Genomic DNA, 6,751 nt, shown 5'->3' on the forward strand with positions numbered 1-6,751 from the left:
GACAAGAAATAAAAACAAACATATTCCATCTTTATAATTAAAAAAATTTTTTTGTTGCTTTCCCAGAAAACAAGAATGAAAAATGAACTTAAAGTTCCTGTTGACCAGCTTGGCTATTGCTACTACCTTCCTTCTCATTGACACATTCCAATAAGTTATGGCTGGAATTTGTGATGAGTGACTTCAGAATGGCCAAGGCTTTGGATGCTAAATCAATGATGTTTGAATCATTTTGTCTGGAAATCAGGCTGACTCTTACACTAGTCTAGAATTTTGAAGCCAACTGGCTTGTGTGATTGTGAGAAAGTTATCTTATTACTTTGTTCTTATTTCCATATCTGTCCCAGGTGATGGGGGAATTATTATACTTGACATGTAACGAAGTAAGAGGAGAAAGATTGTTCTGGAACTTCCAAATGATAAAATTCCATTTAATTCTACCACTGAACATGCCACCCCATGTTTGTGTGGTATTCACTTTTTCTTTTCCATTTCCATCTTCACCAGACTTTTAATTTTTTATAACAACAAAGAACTAATGTTAAATGACTAATATAAAAGCAACCAATTAACTCTATTTTAACTGTGCTGTAAGCCTCCAAAGTGAAATGAATAATGACTGCAAAATTTGCTTTGTAATATAAGCTGGGGGGAACCTATCTAACTATAAGAATTCTTTATATTTCTTTCTCTCTGCATTTGTATACTCTGACTATTTTACTTAAATGAAAGTTCTTCATACTTTAATTCAACAAGGCTTTTTTCCATGCTTACTTTTAGCTAGCTAATGATTTGATTCCCCAAACAGTAAGACACAGTGCCTGCCCTTATAGAAATGATAAACTGGTGGACAAGAAATGAAAAAAATGCTGGTTTCCCTAAGACATTGTCTTGAGGTAGAAATAGGGTTTTAATACAAACAGAATTGCAGGACTTCCGGGCACATCCCTTCATAGTGCTGCTCCCCTGGCCGCCATGGTGTCTGGTCCCAGTGCAGAAGTGGGTTGCTGGTCATCCCAGATGTTCTGACGCTGAGGATGATGACATCATCTTTTGCTTCTTTTCAGGCTGGTCCAGCTCAATGCTCAGCCTGTTGAGCTGGCTCTTGTCTGAGCCTCCCTTGATGTTCACAGCAAGAGGGAGAAGCAGCATTTATCCCTAGCCCCGTTACACTCTCGCACACACACCACAAAGCAGAATTGTCTTCTATTCTCTCAGTTGTTCAGGGATTCAAACTACAAATGCAAAAGTTAAAATAATAAAATTTTAAAAATATTAACAAAGAAAACAAACAGAGACCACTCACTTTTTAGATGGCAGCTTCCTTCTTTTTAGAACTCCCACTACGCTTTAAGTTAAGCTCCTTAAGATCAGGGAATGGGTCTGTCTTGCTCACTTGTGTATCCCTAGTGTCCAGTACAGATCCTGACCCAGAGTAGTCTCTCACTAAATGTTGAATATAAATGGATGACTATATGACTCAGGTATCCATCCCTGTGAACTTGGCCAAGGACAAACTGAGTGGCAGACACCATGCTGTACTCACAATGATCTCTTCTCGGACACCAGCTGACTGTCCTTGGGATATATTTGTGTGACTTGGCCCTTCATTTTTTCAGAATGAGTTCATTTCCTCGGAGGCTCCTCAGACCCTCATGCAAGCAGAATCTTGGTAGAATCACCCTAGGGGCCCTCCAGACTTGCCTAGGCCCTGTCTGGATCCTGGAACAAAGATCTCCTGGGCTCAAACCAGGGCTCAGCTACATAAACAGCTGAAATGTCAAATGCAAAGACAAGAACTTTGAGAGGGAAGAACAGCTACTGTTGACTGGGAAAGTCAAGGAAGACATTCGGCAGGTGAACAGAGAGAGAGACCAGCTTCAGGAGCAGGGTCACAGAGTATCTATGAGCACAGTGTTTGGGGACAGTGGTCAGAAAGCCTACTGTGGAGAATAATATAGGGAAATGATGAAAAAGGATTGCTTGGGGACAGTCATGGACTTTTATCCAGAGGCCAAGAGAAGCAACTTGACCTGAGTTCTGGGAAGCATGATGATGAAGGATGGATTGCAGGAAGAGAGATTACAAAACTGCTTAGGAAGCTCCAAAAATAATCTAAGGAAGAGGACTAAGGATGGCTAAAGGCAGGGGCAATGGGAATGCCAAATCCTCTTCACTGTACAGCATTTGGTCTTTGTTTACTTCTTTTTGTATTCACAACACTTCCAAATCCAGGGTCAGGCCCAGAAGTAATGGTCAGTAAATATTTGTAGAATGAATGAGTAAATATAACACAAATAGAAAAGACACTGGGGACGTAGAATCGATTGGTTCTGAAGGTGGAGTGTAGGTTGATGAAGGAAATGGAGATGAATAAATGGAGATGAGAGTTTTGGGTATTTTGTCTACTTGCCTGAGGCGCTCCTACTGAGGTAGGAGTACAGGGAAAAGTAAAGGAAGACTGTTTTAGACATAGGGACTGCATTTTCATCCCACTAGGAGCATGCCCTGGCCCTGACTTTTTGGGCAATGGTGAACAGTAATGTCACAGGCAGTCAGGAGGGCCAAGAGTTAAAGTCCCATCACGGCTCAGTATTAGCATCAAGTTACTTTCTTTTGTTTGAAACAACACACTTAAATTCCCACATGTTTTCTATGTGAGCATTTTTGACGAATATTTATTGGCTTGGATTATATTACCCTTCACCCTGGTATATGTTTATTCTGGGGCTAGCACTTTCAAATTCTCAGAAACTGCCACAAGTATTGACATTTATTTTCTAGGCTCCAAGAAAATATTATCTATGCTATTTGGAAAGACATTATTAGGTATTTGGTTAGTTAAGAAATAAAGACACTGAAATATAATCTTAGTCTGGGGGTCCTAGAATGCCTTTTTGAAAGTGTAATTTTTTATCTGTATATAAGAATATTTAAAAAATAAAAGTATATTTAGGCTTTACATAGTACTTTGTAAACATGAGTTCATTCTTTCCATGTTCTTATGATGCTATGCAAAGTATAGTTATATTTTGAGTGGAGTCAGTAAAACCCTCAAAAGGGTGAATTGACCTAAATTACTTGGTAGTCAAGCCAAATATTAAACACTTGTCTCCAGATCCCCCAACCAGGACACCCTTGGAGGTGGTGGAGGTCTAATTGACATTCTCGGAAGTCTGGTGGAAAGAATATAGGCTCTGGAGCCATGAATTCAAATCTCTTTTCTACCCTATACCAGCTACATGAACTTGGACAAGTTATTTGATGTCTCTGAGCCTTATTTACCTCATTGACCAAACATCTATCAAGTGTTTGTTGTGAACATTAAACAAGTTAACTATAACTGTCTGGCACAGAGTACACGTGAAATGTCTATGACCTCTCCACTTGCCTCTGGTTAGTAATCACATATGTGCCTCTTGGACAGAGAATGATCTTTCTCATTCTAAGCACTCAGAAAAAATTCTGCTCACAAGCTAAGGAAAAATGTCCATTAATTTTTATTTGCATGTTATCATGAACTCTTAATACAGTCATGTGCCACTTAATGACAGGGTTATGTTCTGAGAAATGCATTATTAAGTAATTACATCATTGTGAGAACATCATAGAGTTCATTCATACAAATCTAGATGGTATAGCCCACTGCACACCTAGGCTCTATGATGTAGCCTATTGATTCTAGGCTACAAGCCTGTACAGCATGTTACTGTACAAAACAACATGAGATTAAATCAAACACAAGAGAAATGAAGGAATCAAGGGACACTGAAAATACGTGTGAAGCTGCTGCCAGCGTAACATAGCATACAATTCTACAGCAAACTTTTTAACATAAATCAAAAGATTAGACTATAAAATAAAAATAAAAAAGTATAACATAGTATATACATAAATCAGTAACACTTATTTATTATCATTACCAGGTATTATGTACTGTACATAATTGTATGTGTTATCGTTTTCAGGACTGGTAGTGCCGTATGTCTGTTTATATCACCATCACCACAAAGATGTAAATAATGTGCTTTGATGTCATGATGGCTATGATGTCACTTGGCAACAGGAATTTTTCAACTCTATGATAATCTCATGAGACCGCCGTCGTCAATAAGGTAAGTCATTGACTGACTTGTTATGCGGTACATGGCTGTAATACATGGTGTATTCTGTGGTGTTATTTACTAACTTGTACTTCAACCATTTATCAGTGTATTGATAAATTATGTTCATAATTTGAGGCACTGTTAAGTCTTGAAATATTTAAACACAAAAACAATTTCATCAAAGTTATTAATGAAACATGCTAAAACATATAAAAGAACAAGGGGCTTATAATAAATTAATGAACATACTAAAACATATAAAAGAACAAGGGGCTTATAATAAAAAAAATCACAGTTTATAACTCCACTTTTCTCTACACCATACTCTCCACAGTCATTTTCAACAGTTTATGTTTAGGGTTCTTTTTTTGGGGTGGTTATATCCATAAACCTAGAAAAAGTACTTATAAAATAATCCTTAGTTTATCCAATTTAACATTTTCTATTGATAATGATTTAGCTCTCTTAAACTACCTGCTTAATGCATGCCTCTTCTACTCTCAGTATAGTTATATTTCTATATTCAATTTTAAAAACAAACTTAAACCTTCATTTGTTTTTTATTCCCTTCTTTTACAGGAGTATATCCTCAAGCAACTTCTTAAGAAAAGGTGTTCTTTTTCTTTGATACATCATTAAATGACTGAATATGGCTTTTATTTTTCTTTCTTATTTGGCTGATTATAAAATTGTAGATTGAAAATAATCTTCCCTCAGAAATTGGAAGACTTTGCTCTACTGTGTTCTAGCGTCCAGTGTTACTGATGAGAAATATGATGCTAGCTTTATTTTCATACCTTTATAGATGATCTGCTATCTCTCTCTGTCTCTCTCTCTGTCTCTCTGTCTCTCTGTCTCTCTGTCCCTCTCTCTCTCTCTCTCTCTCTGTCTCTGTCTGTCTCTATCTCTATCGCTATATCTGTATATATCATCTATACCTATATCTATATATCTGTCTATAGAAAGATGATATATATCTATCTTTTTGTTCTGGGTTTTCTCTCCTCCTCATTTCCCCCTCCTCTCTCTCTCTCCTCTCTCTTTCTCTCTTTCTCTCTCCCTCCCCCTTTCCCTCTCCCTCTCCCTGTCTCTCCCTCTCACCCTCCCTCCTCCTCTCTCTCAATATCTCAATATTTCTCTTTCATCTTACAGGCTTTTCTTAAATATGTGGACAGAAAGTTTGTCTGGGAGAGCTTTTTGTATTATGGCTTCTTAATCGTCATGCTTTGCTTTAGTGTGACTCCTTAGAGAGCTTGCCAATACAGAAAAAGAGAGTAAATGCCAGATTTGGCAGGCTTTTTTCCTAGAACACTGATGCTTGCATTAGTCAACTTAATTCTCCCCTGACAGTTCGTTCAATTTTCTTGAAGAAGAATGTTCTGATTTTTGCCTGGGTTCAGCTATAGGTAGTTCTTTGGGAAGGGGTAGGAGAAGAGTGAAGGGGGAGGAGTGTGTTGATTGTTTTACTGACATACTGACCTTTAGTTATACCTCATTTTTAGCAGCACTTCTCACTTCCATATCCCTTGTACCTGCCATCATCGAATCCAGTCTCTTTGGAATTCTGCCAGATAGATGTTCCCACCCCAGCTGTAGCATAAATCCCAAATCGTGGCTTCTTTTCTCTCCTGTATCAATCATCAGATTTTTATGTATTTTCCGTTTTCCAGGACTTTGCTAAACTCTCTCAGGTACTCATGATCTCTGCAGTGTTCTTTGGTTATTGAGAGTTTGTGTCATTTTAATACTTTTTCCTGTCATTTTAATAGAGTCTAGGAAGGATATGAAATAGATATTCTTAGTTTATTATCTTGAACTGTAAGTCCCCTCACTATCTTTTGGAATTTATTAATTCACTAATACTGATTGAATGACAAGAGTCTGAGACACAAATCAGGGTTTAGGTAGTTTTGGGGAAATAATCCCAGGAAGCACAATGAAGAACTCGGAAGATGACACAGGGAAGGAAGAAAATCCAATAAAGTTATTTTATTGAGCTGCAGTGGGCAAACGTGGCTCTGAAGGACTCTATAGAAGGCACCTCAGAATTCTTCCAATTGGCATGAAGCTGGAGCATTTAACCACTGACTCCCATAACCCATTGGTGGAAGGTCTTAATTCTCTCTCCTGGGCTATCTCTACATGAAGACTCAGTAGTGGTTTTTGGTTTTGGAGAAAATCCCTAAGCAGAAAACCTGGAGATACCTTGGTAGGATTTTGAGCTGGACTCTGGCATCGCCCACAAAACTACCTGTGAAATCAGGTGGGCTCAAGTGAGTAGCAAGGACCACAGAAACTGTTTGCTGCAGATTTCTCTTTCCCTTCACAATTTCTGATAATGTTCAGAGGACATCATGAATAGTTTCGATCATGTAGCTGCAGCAACAATGTCTAGTGTGAAAGCCCCTGGGCCCCTCTGTGCCCTGCAAAACTCTTCACTATTGTGGCAGCCGTGGGGGAATCAGCCAGCAATGCTCTTCAGTCTGATGTCCCCCATCTCTGCCATCTCCCACTGAGGCATATCACAGTCAAGTTGTGCCAACATTAAATCACTGAGGTGGAAAGAATCCCCTTTGCCTGATGTTGTACTCTACACTCTGACTTTGATCCCCAAAGCATTAAGGCATTGAAAGTCTGGGAAACTT

Source organism: Pteropus vampyrus, unplaced genomic scaffold, assembly GCF_000151845.1.
Source record: "Pteropus vampyrus isolate Shadow unplaced genomic scaffold, Pvam_2.0 Scaffold77, whole genome shotgun sequence".
Lineage (NCBI taxonomy): Eukaryota > Metazoa > Chordata > Mammalia > Chiroptera > Pteropodidae > Pteropus > Pteropus vampyrus.